General features: G+C 37.7%; 1 non-coding gene across 1 annotated transcript; it reads left to right on the top strand.

The window, feature by feature from the left end:
* Window positions 1-10016: 10016 nt before the first annotated feature.
* TRNAM-CAU (transfer RNA methionine (anticodon CAU)) lies at window positions 10017-10101 on the top strand. Its single transcript is given in 2 exon segments — window positions 10017-10054; window positions 10066-10101. It is a non-coding gene; the product is annotated as a tRNA-Met (tRNA).
* The last annotated feature ends 5046 nt before the right edge of the window (window positions 10102-15147 follow it).

Below are 15147 nucleotides of genomic sequence, written 5' to 3' on the forward strand. Positions count from 1 at the left end.
GATGCAAAGCATGGAGAAATCAAAGAGGGAGAAATTGAATATCATAATCACTAAAGAGTGATGTTAAGTCTCTCTAGTTCCCCTAAGGAAAAGAAAATGCCTCAAAGAGTTGGCAAAGCATGAGCCGAGAAAAGAAAATGGAGTGTCTTCACAAATGTGCCTAATAGCATATCCAACCTTAGTCCAAAAGCCTTCACTGCATTCTGAAAAAGCCCTACGTGATTTCAAGCCGAGTGAGCTTACATTAGTGGTGATCTACATGAGTGGCAAGCCTATGGTACTTAAAGCCGTACTCGCGACATTCTTTTGAGCGAGGTGAGTGAACCTTTCGCAAATCTTTGGATTGAGTGCTAAATTCTTAAGTGAGATAGGCAAACGGAGAGTAGAGGAGGAGGAGTTTGGGATCCACAATGACCAACATGAAAGAGCGAGCTTCCTTGATGAATAAAGTCAACTCTTGATGCTCAAGTGTCACATTAGAACTATTTGTGAATGAAAGTTTAACTTGTTGCCTTGTTGATAATTCGTAAGTGGTGTGGGTAATTGTTGGTCCCAATTGATGTGTGAATGAATCACCTATGATTAGCTGGAATAGTTCTTAACTTGTGGAGGTGGGAACTACTTTATTTGCTTGAGGACAAGCAAAAACATAAGTTTGGGGAGTTGATAAGTGGGGATTTTGACTACTTTTAGCGTCTTTTAGCTTTTGTTTTAGTCCAAAAGCGTTTAATTGTGTTCCCGATAACTAATGAAATGTGCTTAATTGCAGGAATATTGGAAGATGAAATCCAACTCAAGAAGGAGTAATCTGAACTCAAAGATATAAATGGCACAGAAACTCAGAAGTACGGACCGCAAAATACCATCTGCGGTCGCAGGTTGCGAAGGAAAAACCATCAGAGTTTGGTGCAAAGTACGGTCCGCACATGAATTGTGTGGCCGCAGAAGCTGGTCCAGGAGCAAAGTTCAGAGAAGATACATTTCAAGTCCCCTAAAAGTGCGGACCGCAGAAGAATTGTGCGGCCGCAGAAGAAGAGTTATGCGGCCGCAGTTACAATTGTACGGACTGCAGAAGAGCAAGATGCGGCCGTAGTTACAATTATGCGGCCGCAGACTTCCAATCCTGTCAAGCTGAAGAAAAGTGCGGACCGCACATGGAATTGTGCGGCCGCAGAACCTCCCAAAGGATATTTTTGTCCGAAATTTTCAGCCATGTATAAATAGATGAGTTTCATATTTTTAGGTCAACTTTTGACATCAGCTGCTGCAGTAGCCGTTTTCTTTTACTCTTTTTAGTAGTTTTTCATATTTTGAGCTATTTGAACATAGATTTTATCATTTTAATTAGCAATATGAGTTTAATTATTATTTCTTCTTCTTTTTCTTCCATTTGAAGTATGAGTAGCAAGATTTTTACTAGGGTTGTGACCCAACCCTAGTATATAAACTTAATGGGTGTTTAATTTAATGCTTGTTTATAGTTGAGTATTTATTATTTAGCCTTGTTCTTGCTTTTATTTGGGGAATTAATGGTTGCAAATATTAGTTCATGCCTATTTGACTTGGTCTCTACTTGAGAAAGAGAGACTTAGTCTAGGAAAATTTGGCTAACAAGAAATTGGATCAATCGAGAGATTGACAATCCCAATTAAAGGGTTGAACCTAGAGATAGTAACAACCCGACTTGAGCTTTTTATCAACCGTTTTATTTAATACCCATTGGGACTTGAGAAAGCCAAATTGGGCAAAATCACTCTCTGACCGAGAGGTATTGAGTGGGTAATTGAGTGTCGATAGCTATAATACATCCCGACCAATAAAACAAGCTTTAAAGTTTATATCTCATTAGGCAAATCCTAGGTGAAGGTCATAGCCCTAGGCGTTTTACAACATTTAAAAAATAACAAAAATAATTTCCTAGTTTTATTTCTTAAATTTCAATCGTAGTTTAATTTAGACTTTAAAACAACCCAATTTTGTGGAGGTGCAAATTTAAATATACAAACTCACGCACTACAATATATACTACTAACTTCCATACATATAACTCCCTGCAGAATTCGACCCGTCTCTTGTTGGGTATTATTATTACATTGACCGTTATCATAACCTCGAATATAGGTGTGAACTTGGACGAGACTAGTAGTTTCGTCCGGACTTGTTTTTACACGGTATAAATATACCAAAAATACGATTTTGAAGATTGGAGAAACAACCAAGGCAAGAAGACTCAAGAATTCATCAATATTATAACCTGCAATCAGTGCAATATAGGAATTTGTATCAAATCATTAGAATTGATATTTTTTTTGTTCTTAACCTTATTTGAGATGTATTACTCCATTATTATGGAGTAATTTCCATTAGGGTATTGACAGATATGTTGTTTCGATAACTTAATTAGGGATTCGATTCTTAATAATTGTTAGAATTTATTGATGGAGCTTTAATTTGTATTGTGAGTTATTTATTGTTTTGCTTAATCGAAAGAGGAATTTGACATTGAATTCTTCACATCTTATGATCTAGTTTAAATTTGTGATTCAAATAGGTAATCGAAAGAGTCTTTTGAATTGTCAATCGAACTAGAAAATAGGAAAATATTCGTGAGAAGTTACCCTTTAGATCATAACCATTATTTGATTGTTGCAATTATTTACCGTGCTTCAATTGGATTAATTACTGAATTAACGTTTAATCGAAAGAGGAACATTAACTTCAAGTGCAATCTTATTATCGGTTGAATTCGTGAGAATCAACCGTATTGTAGAGTGAATTAACTCAAGAATTGAATCCCGAGTCAGTTATCTTTCACCTATCTAGTCAAATACCCTTAAGTTATCTTTCACCTATCTAGTCAAATACCCTTATCCCTCTCATTGATATTTCTTTGTTGCTCATCTGCTGACTTTTGTGATCAATTGTTATTTGCTTAATTTTTAGTAGTTAACGTAGTAACAGTCATCAAATCAAGTGTTAATTTTCCTGAATAGTAATCAACTGGAGATTATTCGAATACTGTTTAAATCCAATTCCTGTGGAGACGATAATTAAACTATACTATCTTTGACTAGTGAGCAATAATTTTGTGTTGTGTTTTGCGCTCTTCATAGTAATAGAATTCTAGAAATATGAAAATACTAGATTAACATTTAATAAATTCTATTTTATTCGAGAAATTTCTGGCATGGTTGAAATTTATGATTTTTGATTTGTTCCATTAGTTATGGTGGCTTTTTGTGTGGTTGATGAAGAGCTTGTTGGGTTTGGAATTGTGGGCCAAATAAATCTGGTATTTGATTACAATTTCATAAAGTGGAGAGGAAAAGTTCGTAGCATATAGACACATCATATGCATATTGCATCATTAGTAACAAAAGGGAAATCAAAGCTCAACCACCCATTATATTAGCTTTGAACCACCTTTTTGGTTCCAAAGTTTCAGTATATACTTTTGATTTTGTTCCTTAAACAAATGAAAATTAGTTATGTGCAGTTTAGATGGATTGTGTTGGTGCATGTGCTGGTTTCACTGGTTTCTTAGTGCAGGCAAAAAGCAGTTGAATTTTCAAATATAACATGGAGGAGTCAATGCCAGATAGATGCTATGTAACCTAGCAATTAGTCCACTGAAGAAATGAATAACTTTGCCAAAGAGAGCTATGTTGCTTAAGGCCAGTGCTTTGGATAATTCTCTTTTACTAGTAATTTATTTCATATAATTAATTGTTGCTTCAGTTACACAGCATCGTCACTATTCATTGCACCACCTCTGAATTGTTTCGACTATTCTAAAGAATGCATCTTCGAAGTTTGAAAAAAATTCCACGTGCATTTTCCATCTCTATTCGTGCGCTTGTTATCTTATTGACAATTTGCCCATTAATAACGCAGACCACTGAACAAGTTTAAGGACTGGATCTTCTTTCTGGTCATGCAGAAACTAAAGGAAAATGCCATTGTATCTTAATTTTTATTATCAAAATTAAATCGCACACATTATGACGATATATAGAACGTGAGTATCTCCATTGTTTAATTAATTTAAAATCCAATATCCATTATTGTGAAAGGACTCTTGGCGTAGCTGGTAAAGCTGATGGCATGTGACTAGAAGGTCACAACTTCGAGCCGTGAACATAGTCTCTTGCAAAAATGCAGGGTAAGATTGCATACAGTAAAATCCTTGTGGTCCGGCCCTTCCCTGAATCTAGCCCATAACGAGAGCTTAGTGTACCAGGCCGTCGTTTAATATCCACTATTGATTCAGGGAGGTTCATGTACCCAGAGAAGCCTAAGATAGAATAAGTCGTAAGAGTTAATATTTGTAAGCTATTGTCGAAGATAATTAAGGAAGAGAAGTAAGAATTACGATTTCTTGAAATTTGGCACAGCGCACATGGCCATATACTAAAAGTTCATCTCAGTAACAAGCACGATGGCGGAAAAGTTTCGTATTCATTTTCTTTTATAGTTGTTTAAAACATACCGAAAAACAAAAAGATCATAGGCAACAAATAACAACAACAACTCAGTATAATCTCATTAGTGGGATCTGGGGAGAATAGTGTGTACGCAGACCTTACCCCTACCCTGGGGTAGAGATCCGATAGACCCTCGGCTCCCTCCCTCCAAAAACTCTTCACCTTACTCTTGGGATGACTCGAACTCGCAAACAAAACTAGCCAACCGAAGACAAAACTCCTAAAATCCCTACTATCTAAGAAGTACCAATTAACAAGCTAGCCGACCGAAGTTGCATAGTTCAACTTAGCCATACCCCTAACTGTGGATGTGCATTCAGGTTTTTGTTTTGGTTTTCATCATTCGGTTTCGATTTTGATAAGATGCCATTTAATCCGAATCAAAACAAAATGGGAAAAGAGCCAAATATGCCATCTATTTTCATATATTGCTTATATTTAACTTTCATTATACTATCGGGCCAAATTTATCCCTACAATCAGCAAACTTTTAAAAATATCGCTTGATCTGTTAAGTAATCCAAAATCTCCCAAATTCTTTTTATTTAAATCACTTGTTGTTTTTCTTGCTCCATTATTATTAAAAATTACTATTGATGTGAATGCTAAAGTTACTAGACTATACAAATTATTCATATTTTTTTTTAATTACCAATGCACACATTTCTCTTCTTGTAATAAATAAAATTAGTTTAGAATTTTATTTATTTTTCAATCATATACATACCGTAAAATTTAGTGGGTATATTTATTGTGTATTATATGCATCTGATCATCATGTATGTACATGTATATTCAAATATATTTTGTCATTGCCTGGTTAGTATAGAGTTCGATCGACTAACTTAAGAGTGCACAATGTGTAGGCATTTAATTAAAGTAAAGTTGAATTAGACAATGTAAAGTCTCCGAGAAACTTCAACTTCAATCACTAATACTTGCAAAGTCTCCATACATTTGGTGCAACGAATTCATTAAAATTGGAATATTATAAATATTTTTAGAATTTAGAAAAGCTATCTAATTTAGATTTTTCAATTTACTATACTTTATTTATCCGGTTGTATTATTTAATATTTTTTTCTCTTATTTTTTTTTCTCTAATTCCGAAAGCAGGTAAATGCCTATTATTTCAAAAATAGTGGATCAAGAAGAAGCAACAAGTGATTTAAATAAAAGGAATTTGGGAGATTTTGGATTACTTAACAGATCAACGGGTATTTTTAAAAGTTTACTGATTGTAGGGGTAAATTTGGCCCGATAGTATAACGGTAGGGGTAAATTTGGCTCGATAGTATAACGGAGGTTAAATATAGACAATATATAAAAGTAGGGGGGTATATTTGGCCCTTTTCCCAAATAAAATTGGTTACGTTCAGTTTCTCTTTGGGTGCGATTATTATCTATTTAGTTTTCCGGTTGTGTCCAGGGGCGAATCTACCTTATGAGTTAGGGGTACCACAGCACCCGCTCGCTTCGCTAAAATTCTTACTATGTACATAATATCTCTGTGAAGAAACGTATAAATGGATAGAGTGACACTCAAAAGTCACAAAGTGAAAGCGTGTGCCATTGGTTCAGCCTTCCCTTTGAAGGCTTTATTTTCAGTTGAACCCTAGGGCCTCACCTCTTTTCCTTCTTTTTCGGTTCTTTTCCTCCTTTTATTACTTGCTAAGTCTCTCTTCTTTAATTTTTAAACTTTCAGTTCTCATTTTGTTTCTATCATTATACCTTATTTTATGAATAATTATTTTCTATAGGTAATTTGAATTGATTTTAATTAGCATATAATTTCTTAAATTTATATAGTGGAATATAATTTGAGCAATATCTTCTATTGGGTTTTAAAAAAAATTAAATGGCTTGATTGATAGTCGTTTTGAGTCAAATATCATAGGTTGAATGTTGAAGGTTTTTCTTTGAAAATAATTGTCATATAAGTCAACAATTAAGATGAAAAAATAAACAAAGAACAATACAAGTAAATTAATCTAGTCAAACAAAGAATATATAGTGTAGTTAAGGTACTCTTTAAGCAAATACTTATATTGGAGACGCTCTTTCATGGAATGTTATTTTTTTTTTGCATTTTTATTTAGAATATTTTATATTAAGCATTAAAATTTTGAACTAAAATTGAACTTATTTTCTTTGTGAATGAAAGGCCTATTCAAATTAACCAAAAACTAACTGAATCGACCCATTATTCTTAATCTATCTTGTAACTACTGACATGTATATTGTATGCATAACATGGTGGCACTCATAACCTTTGAATTCTGAATCCGCCTCTGGTTGTGTCATATAAGAAATTATGAATTTTATATAATGGAAAAGTTATATCATGTAAATGACGAAAAAAGAAAAATTATCACAAAAAGGAGAAATAGTAATGTAAATCTCTTTAATATTTCTTAAATTCAAGTAACATGGTTGAAATAATAGACATCAATGATAAGATAACATCACATATTAGATGGCATAGCCTAACACTTGTACTTTCCTATAAAGGTATGATGCAATAAGACTTCTTTGCACGCCTAATGATAAGCGCCACCAAACAAACACCATTACCAGTCAAATTCAAAGTCAGCAGTGAGATAGTTGAACATTGCTGTGAGAGGCGTAGTACGGTCAGGCCTGGACATTTTCCTGTTGTGAATCTCAATTAATTCCCTAACAAGCTGATTGTCCTGCTCAGAAAAATTAGTAGTAGTAACGAAGTTTGAATTGTCTATAGGGCGTCAGATTTTGAGCCACACCAAAGAGAATATAATGGGAAATCTACTCTTCTCTAGCTTTGTCTGTGCAGTTCTTCCTCCAGTGTAGCGGAAAAACTGTGAGAAAAATAAAGTAAAGTTGAGTTTTTGGAAAAATATAGACTTCTTTAGAATGTCCTAGTGTTGTATCCTTGATATTTAGTAGATACATCTAGATATTCTAGAATGTTGTTAGAAGATAAGATTTGCTAGAAATATGGGATGTCTTATTCATTCGTAATCAAGCCAAAAATCAAGAAAAGTTCTCCTATTTAAAATCTCTCTTCTCTTTCAAGATTCCTTTCTTTAGTTGAATCTTCCAATGGTTTCCAATAATACTTTTCTTCTCTTCTGCTATTCTTTACAAAAACTGTGGATAATCTGACGCATTAACAGCCCTGTAAGTTTCACAAAGATTGTCGAACTCTTTGGGTCTCTTATTATAGGAGATCCTGTCAAAACTAATGTCTCATACATGACTTTGTAAGCACCCCCAAATATAGCACACATTGCGTTAATCCTTTTGGTCATCAAGTTGTCATAGTTAACTTGGCTGACATTTTTGAAGAGTAACATTACGGTGATTCCAAAGAGAACCAAAATCTGCTTATAGTAAAAATTACGGTGCGGTCAACATGATATACTCTTCTGCTTGGGACGGCAGTTTCACAGTATGAATTACTCTAATGCCTAATTCAGTTAATCGCACATCCTTAAAATCAGGGTTGACCAAAGTCACTAAACTGACCACATAGGCACAAGTATCCCTACTGTCACCTGTGCAATCTCAAAGACACAATGCCCGTGCAATTTTATAGAGTTCGGTTCTAGAAAATAACATTCCTTTAACTCTCGGGATCTAACTCTGGATTTGGCCATTAGATAGAAGAGATTAAAATCGAAATTAAAGTAACGAGAATAATCCATTTTCTTATTAGAGAATTTTAAATACCACATCCAAAGTATCTTCATTAATTTACATTGGTATTGGAAAATATCAAATTAAATCTGTACATGAACACATGGGGTACGCGGAACGACGTTCCTCCACTTGAATTCAAATTCTTGAACTCGTAACAAACATTTATCATCTCATCTCGCTATTCGTGATGACTTAATTACTACCAAATCTATCCTCTAATTAACGTAAGAATGTAGAAAGACAAGTGTATGATTTGACGCAAATTTTGGATTTCTAGTGCATGCACTCTCCTCTGGTTCCTTTGTTCTTATCCAATCAACTGAATGCTTCTGTCTCCGCCTTGGATAGGCAGTGAACAAGAAATAATAAACAAAACAACAAAAAAATCAATAAATAGCCATCAAGTCTCTTAAAGAATAGTTGGATTAAGTTGGAATAGTTTCAACTATCCTGCACGGAAAGTGAATTTCGCGGCTGAAACGATTTCTTAGGAAAGTTGGATTAAGTTGGAATAGTGATATTGTAACAAAAAATTCAAAAGTTTTACTACTACATTATTTTTCTTAAGTTGGCGGCCGTTTAAGTAAGGAACTAAAAAAAACAGGAACAAATAACCATCCACCCAACTGTTTAAACTAAAAATAATTGGCAGATATATAATATATGTATATTTAATGTATAATATGTGTATAACATGAATAATCAATGTATAATTTATGTATGCCAGCTAAAAAAAGTAAATATATAGTTCATCTGACGGCTATTTATGTAAAGATCCCAACATTGAATCTGACTGACTATTTGTATAACAATTTCTAAAACTTTTATACCTACATGCTACATGCTATGTCGTCAATATAATGTTCCGAGGAGGGAGAAACAATGGAGCCTCAATCGAAATCCATGTCAAAAAGGAGAAAAGAGTTGGATCGATAGAGGGTTTTCGTTTTAGTGTGTCTAAGGAACTGTCAAAAAAAAAAAAAAAAAAGGTAAGGTGCAAGTGCATCGAATATATGGACAAGGCACATAATTTTTATGGGATATGTCCATCTAATAATGTTGTCGACTTTACTTTTCTGTCCAAGATGCATGGCAGATTGAAGAATACAAACTTTGCCTGCTTCTTTTAAGATGCTTAATTTGCTGCCTCCTGCTGCATAAGTTTACTCTGGCATTGTGACGTCAATTAAACAAGAGTAGTATGATGCTTAGTTTGTCACATTAATATTAATTGCAGCAAGCAAAAGATTTTCGCTCTAGTATTCTGGAACACTATATATGTTCCTCACTTACAAAGTGCACCAATGTTATTGCAATATACTCTTAGCATTCTATCGTCTAACTTAAATCCCCTACTATATATAAATGCATGATTTGAATACCTGAGAATTTGCATGAGACCTTATTGTTGAAGTCAAAAATGATTTAGGAGAACGAGGGGAAACGTGGAAAGAGAAATGAAACACATGTATATATAGGACAAGCATCTCTTGCATTCAATTCAGTTTTTCAAAATCATATGGACTACACAATTCACAGACCATATATATGGTGGAACATCCTCCTCTATGATGTCAATATAGAGCTGCCTTACCCTTAATGACTTGCACGTAGGCTCCATATAAATGAGGATTAGAAATGCATAATCATACTACAAGAAATCTCTGATTTAGATATTTTATTTTTAGAAAAGACTGAGCAGATCAGTTGTTTAATACTAAAAGCTGAAGCAAATCAGCAACTGCTTTAACAAATTAAATAGAACATAACGGATTTAAGAGTACAAAAATAAGTCTCCAAGCTGAGATATTACGTAGAATATAAAAATGTAAATCAAGAAAAAGCAACACAGGGGTGGTGGCGCAGTTGGCTAGCGCGTAGGTCTCATAGCTTCTGAGTAATCCTGAGGTCGAGAGTTCGAGCCTCTCTCACCCCACAATTCTTTTTCTTGAGGGGTTTCTCTGCTTTGGTAATTTTTCTCTTCATTTTAATACGATAATAAGGGGCAAGGAGGAACAGCCAGCATAAATCCTAACGAACGTAGACAAGGTGAATATGGTAATTATCTATTCAAATGGCAATTGTTACGTATTAGTTTTCTAGTCTCAGTATCGCAAATTTGAATGGACCAAGTTAATATATCTTAGCAATACTGTGATATTAATGACTCGGGTTTCTATATCTCCATTTGTTCTAATAAAACTAGATTACAATTATAAAGCAGAAAATGTTCGTAGAGGGACTTGTTTCAAAGTCATAATCTTATTGTTTTCAAGCCCAACTAAATTTCTCTGTTATATAGAAGAGCCAAGTTGGTCTACCAAGAGTAAAAGAGTAATTTCATATTTCTATTAAAATTGCTCATATAGTTGTAAATAAACACACTTGTATATGGTCGAAATGGATTTTAACATTGGCATGTCCGGTACGGTTCGAAGGGTAATGTATCGAAGTAAGATCCCGAAGGGGGACACGAACTATCCTAGAGCCCGGGGAGGCCGGTCCGTGTTGAGATCGATATCATAATCAAACTCAAACAAGAATCGAACCATGGTGCGGGTAGATCTACCGTGCTGATAATCCAAAAACCAACCTACATCGACCTGGAATCCATCCAAGGGCTCGAACCAGGATCGGGCTCGAACCGAGATCACGAGTTCGAGCCGAAATCAAGTTCGAACCAAAATCGAGGATTCTAAGCAAGATCGAGCTCGCAGACAAAAGCCGTTGTAATCCCACTAGAGGGAATCTTGGCAGAAATTATGGAAAAGCTAATTTATCATGGGTCTCCCACTAAATGTTTATTTTATTATACTTGGAGCCAAACCCTTTCACTATAAAAGGGCTTGTTTATCACTCTTGTAGGGCACCTTTTTGGAGAACTTAGACTATCAAAAACTGTATTATTTCCTCTATAAGGAAGAGAGATCTTTCTAGTTTCTGAGATTGATTCTATTTTGTTAAATCCTAAATCCACTGTTCATAATTGATTCGCCTAGATTACATTTTCTCCAACCTATATTCGTCCTTTTATTTATCCTAGCATTCTGTATTAAGTTGTACCACATATCTTCGGAACTGCGTATAAATTCAACTATATCTATTTTTAGGGTAAACAGTTTGGCGCCCACCGTGGGGCCGAGGATAACAGTGGTCACTTATTTCCGAAAACATCTTCAATTCAGGTTCGGCTACGAATAGCCACCGACTGAATGGCTTCACCGACCGATTACGAAGCTGGCCTTCAAGATGAAACCAACAACTTGGTACTACCCGAGATTCGAGCCGAAATACCACTAGATGTCAATTCACAAATTGCTTTGGAAGCAAACCAGCGTTCCGAACCGGAAAGAAGCATTCAGGGCGGTGCTCGATCCGTAGCCCAAGACACCCAAAACCCAGAGGAGATCGGGGCCAGCTTACGCATGATCTTCGAGATGTTGCAAGCCCAGCAATTAGCGATAGCTCGGCTACAGAGCCAAACTCAACCACAAAGCAGGCCGGTTTTCAATCCACTTCGAGAGGTCCGGCAGGGGTTACTTCGAGAGGTCACCCCCAGAACAGAGCCTGCCATAGTAAAATCTAACGGGCAGGAATCGTGGACTACTCCCGGAATTACTAAATTGCTCGAGAAACTCACAAAACGAGTCGAAGCCAACGACAAGATGGTGAAAACGTATAATGCCAGGGTCGATCAAATCCCGGGGGCTCCACCAATGGTAAAAGGGCTTGATTCAAAAAAATTCATACAAAAGCCTTTTCCATCGAGTGCAGCACCGAAGCCAATTCCCAAAAAGTTCCGCATGCCCGAAATTCCTAAATATAACGGTAAGACCGATCCTAACGAATATGTCACCTCTTACACGTGTGCCATAAAAGGCAACGATTTGGAAGATGATGAGATCGAATCCGTGCTATTGAAAAAGTTCGGGGAAACCCTCTCGAAAGGAGCTATGATTTGGTACCACAATTTACCACCAAATTCCATCGATTCTTTTGCCATGTTAGCAGATTCGTTCGTAAAAGCGCATGCTGGAGCCATAAAGGTTGCAACGAGAAAATCAGACCTCTTCAAAGTAAAGCAAAGGCAGGGAGAGATGCTGAGGGAATTCGTATCCCGATTTCAAATGGAACGCATGGAATTACCCCCGGTCACCGAGGACTGGGCCGTACAAGCTTTCACCCAAGGGTTGAACGAGCTAAGTTCGACAGCATCACATTGGCTGAAGCAAAATTTGATCGAGTATCTGGCGGTAACTTGGGCAGATGTGCACAACCGATATTAATCAAAAATTAGGGTCGAGGATGATCAGTCAGGGACCCCGTACGGACCTGTTCATCAGAACAGGGCAGTTATTAATCAAATGCAGATCGACAGAGAGCAAAGGTCAAACAGAGACCGATATCGATCGTACGTCACCGATCGAGTAAACAATGGTTCAACACGCAGCGCAGTTCGGAACAGTCAAAGAATTGATCGGGGACAAAATTCTCGGGGGCTTATGAGTAAGAGAGGCTTCGACAAATATGCTGAGCCTATAGAAGCACCTCGATTATCAGAATATAACTTCAGCGTTGGCACATCCGCTCTCGTGTCGACCATCGGACGCATCGAAGACACTAAATGGCCTCGACCAATGCAAACCAAACCCGTCCAGAGAAATCCCAATCAAACGTGCGAATATCATGGTACCCATGGCCACATGACGGAAGATTGCAAGCAACTAAGAGAGGAAATAGCTCGCCTATTTAACAAAGGGCATCTTCGGGAGTTTCTGAGTGATAGGGCAAAGAGCCATTTTAGAAGTAGGGATTTCAGCAAGCAGAACGAGCAAGAAGAACCACAGCACGTTATCCACATGATCGTCGGCGGCACCAATACGCCCTGGGGACCGATGCTTAAGCGTACTAAAGCATCGATGGTGAGGGAAAAGCGATCTCGGACTCAAGATTACGCACCCATGGGGACTTTGTCCTTCAGTGATGAAGATGCAGAGGGGGTCATCCAACCTCACAACGATGCACTGGTAATATCCGTACTCGTAAATAAAACTAAAATTAAGTGTGTGTTGATCGATCCAGGTAGCTCGGCCAACATCATCCGATTGAAGGTAGTAGAGCAGCTCGGCCTGCAGGATCGGATCGTACCTGCAACTCTGGTCCTAAACGGGTTCAATATGGCATGCGAAACCACCAAAGGGGAGATAGCCTTACCAATAAACGTGGCCGGAACTGTCCAGAAAATAAAGTTTCACGTGATCGAAGGCGATATGAGGTATAACGCCCTTTTCGGAAGGCCATGGATCCACAACATGAGAGCCGTGCCTTCGACCCTACACCAGGTCCTCAAATTTCCGGCGTCGGGAGATGTCAAAATGGTATACGGAGAGCAACCAGCCGCAAAAAAAATGTTCGCTGTCGACAAATCCAAACCAATGTCCTCACTTTCGCCGATAAAAGGATCGGGCCCGGAAGGAGAACGGGACACCAAATAGCAATCTCAGACAGCGACTTCAACCCAGCCAGACAACCAGAAAGTCGAAGAGGATGGGGACCAAGGGGTCCCTGGATCATTCGTAATTCCCGATGACTCCGATGCCACAAAATCGACGATCGAGGAGCTAGAGCAAGTCATATTAATCGAGTGCCGGCCCGAGCAAAAGGTATACTTGGGAACGGGGTTGAGCCCCGAACTCAGGAAGAAACTCGTTCAATTTATTATCAATAACATCGATTGTTTCGCCTGGTCCCATTTAGATATAACAGGGATCCCGCTGGACATAACGACACATCAGCTAAGTTTGGACCATAGGTTTAGACCGGTGAAGCAAAAGAGGAGACCCCAGTCCGATAGAAAGAACGCCTTCATAAAGGACGAGGTAACCAAACTTCTCAAAATAGGGTCCATTCGGGAGGTAAAATATCCCGAATGGTTAGCCAACGTAGTTGTAGTCCCTAAAAAAGGAGACAAACTTAGAATGTGCGTGGACTATAAGGATTTGAACAAAGCATTCCCCAAAGATTCTTTTCCGTTGCCCAACATCGATCGCATGATCGATGCCATGGCCAGCCACGAGATCCTCACCTTTCTCGATGCCTATTCCGGGTATAATCAAATACAGATGGACCCGGAAGACCAGGAAAAAACCTCATTTGTCACCAAATATGGAACGTAGTGTTATAATGTGATGCCCTTCGGGCTAAAAAAAATGCAGGAGCCACTTACCAACGCCTAGTGAATAAAATGTTCGAAGAACAAATAGGAAAATCAATGGAGGTTTATATTGATGACATGTTAGTCAAATCATTGCGCGCAGAGGACCATTTAATTCATTTGCAGGAAACGTTCGAGATTCTGAGGAAATACAAAATGAAGCTCAACACCGAAAAATGTGCCTTCGGGGTCGGTTCGGGCAAGTTCCTCGGCTTCATGGTATCACATCGGGGAATAGAGATTAACCCCGATAAAATCAGGGCCGTCGAAGACATCACCATCGTAGACAGCGTGAAGGCCATGCAAAGACTAACGGGTCGGATCGCCGCCCTAAGCCGATTCATATCGAGATCGTCCGATCGAAGTCATAAATTTTTTTCTCTACTCAAAAAGAAGAACGATTTTTCTTGGACCCCGGAGTGCCAACAAGCATTAGAAGGACTAAAACGATATCTATCAAGCGCACCACTGCTTCACACTCCAAAAACCGATGAGAAACTTTGTTTGTACTTGGCAGTATCGGAAGTCGCCGTAAGCGGTGTCCTAGTTCGAGAAGAGGAAGGTACGTAATTCCCCATTTATTATACAAGTCGAACCTTAGGAGAGGCGAAAACTAGATATCCGCTCCTAGAAAGGTTGGCGCTTGCACTGATAAGCGCCTCAAGGAAGTTAAGGCCATACTTCCAATGTCACCCCATATGCGTATTGTCTACTTACCCACTTCATAATATTTTGCACAAACCCGAGTTATCAGGCCGACTGGCCAAA

Source organism: Nicotiana tomentosiformis, chromosome 3 (genome assembly GCF_000390325.3).
Source record: "Nicotiana tomentosiformis chromosome 3, ASM39032v3, whole genome shotgun sequence".
NCBI lineage: Eukaryota > Viridiplantae > Streptophyta > Magnoliopsida > Solanales > Solanaceae > Nicotiana > Nicotiana tomentosiformis.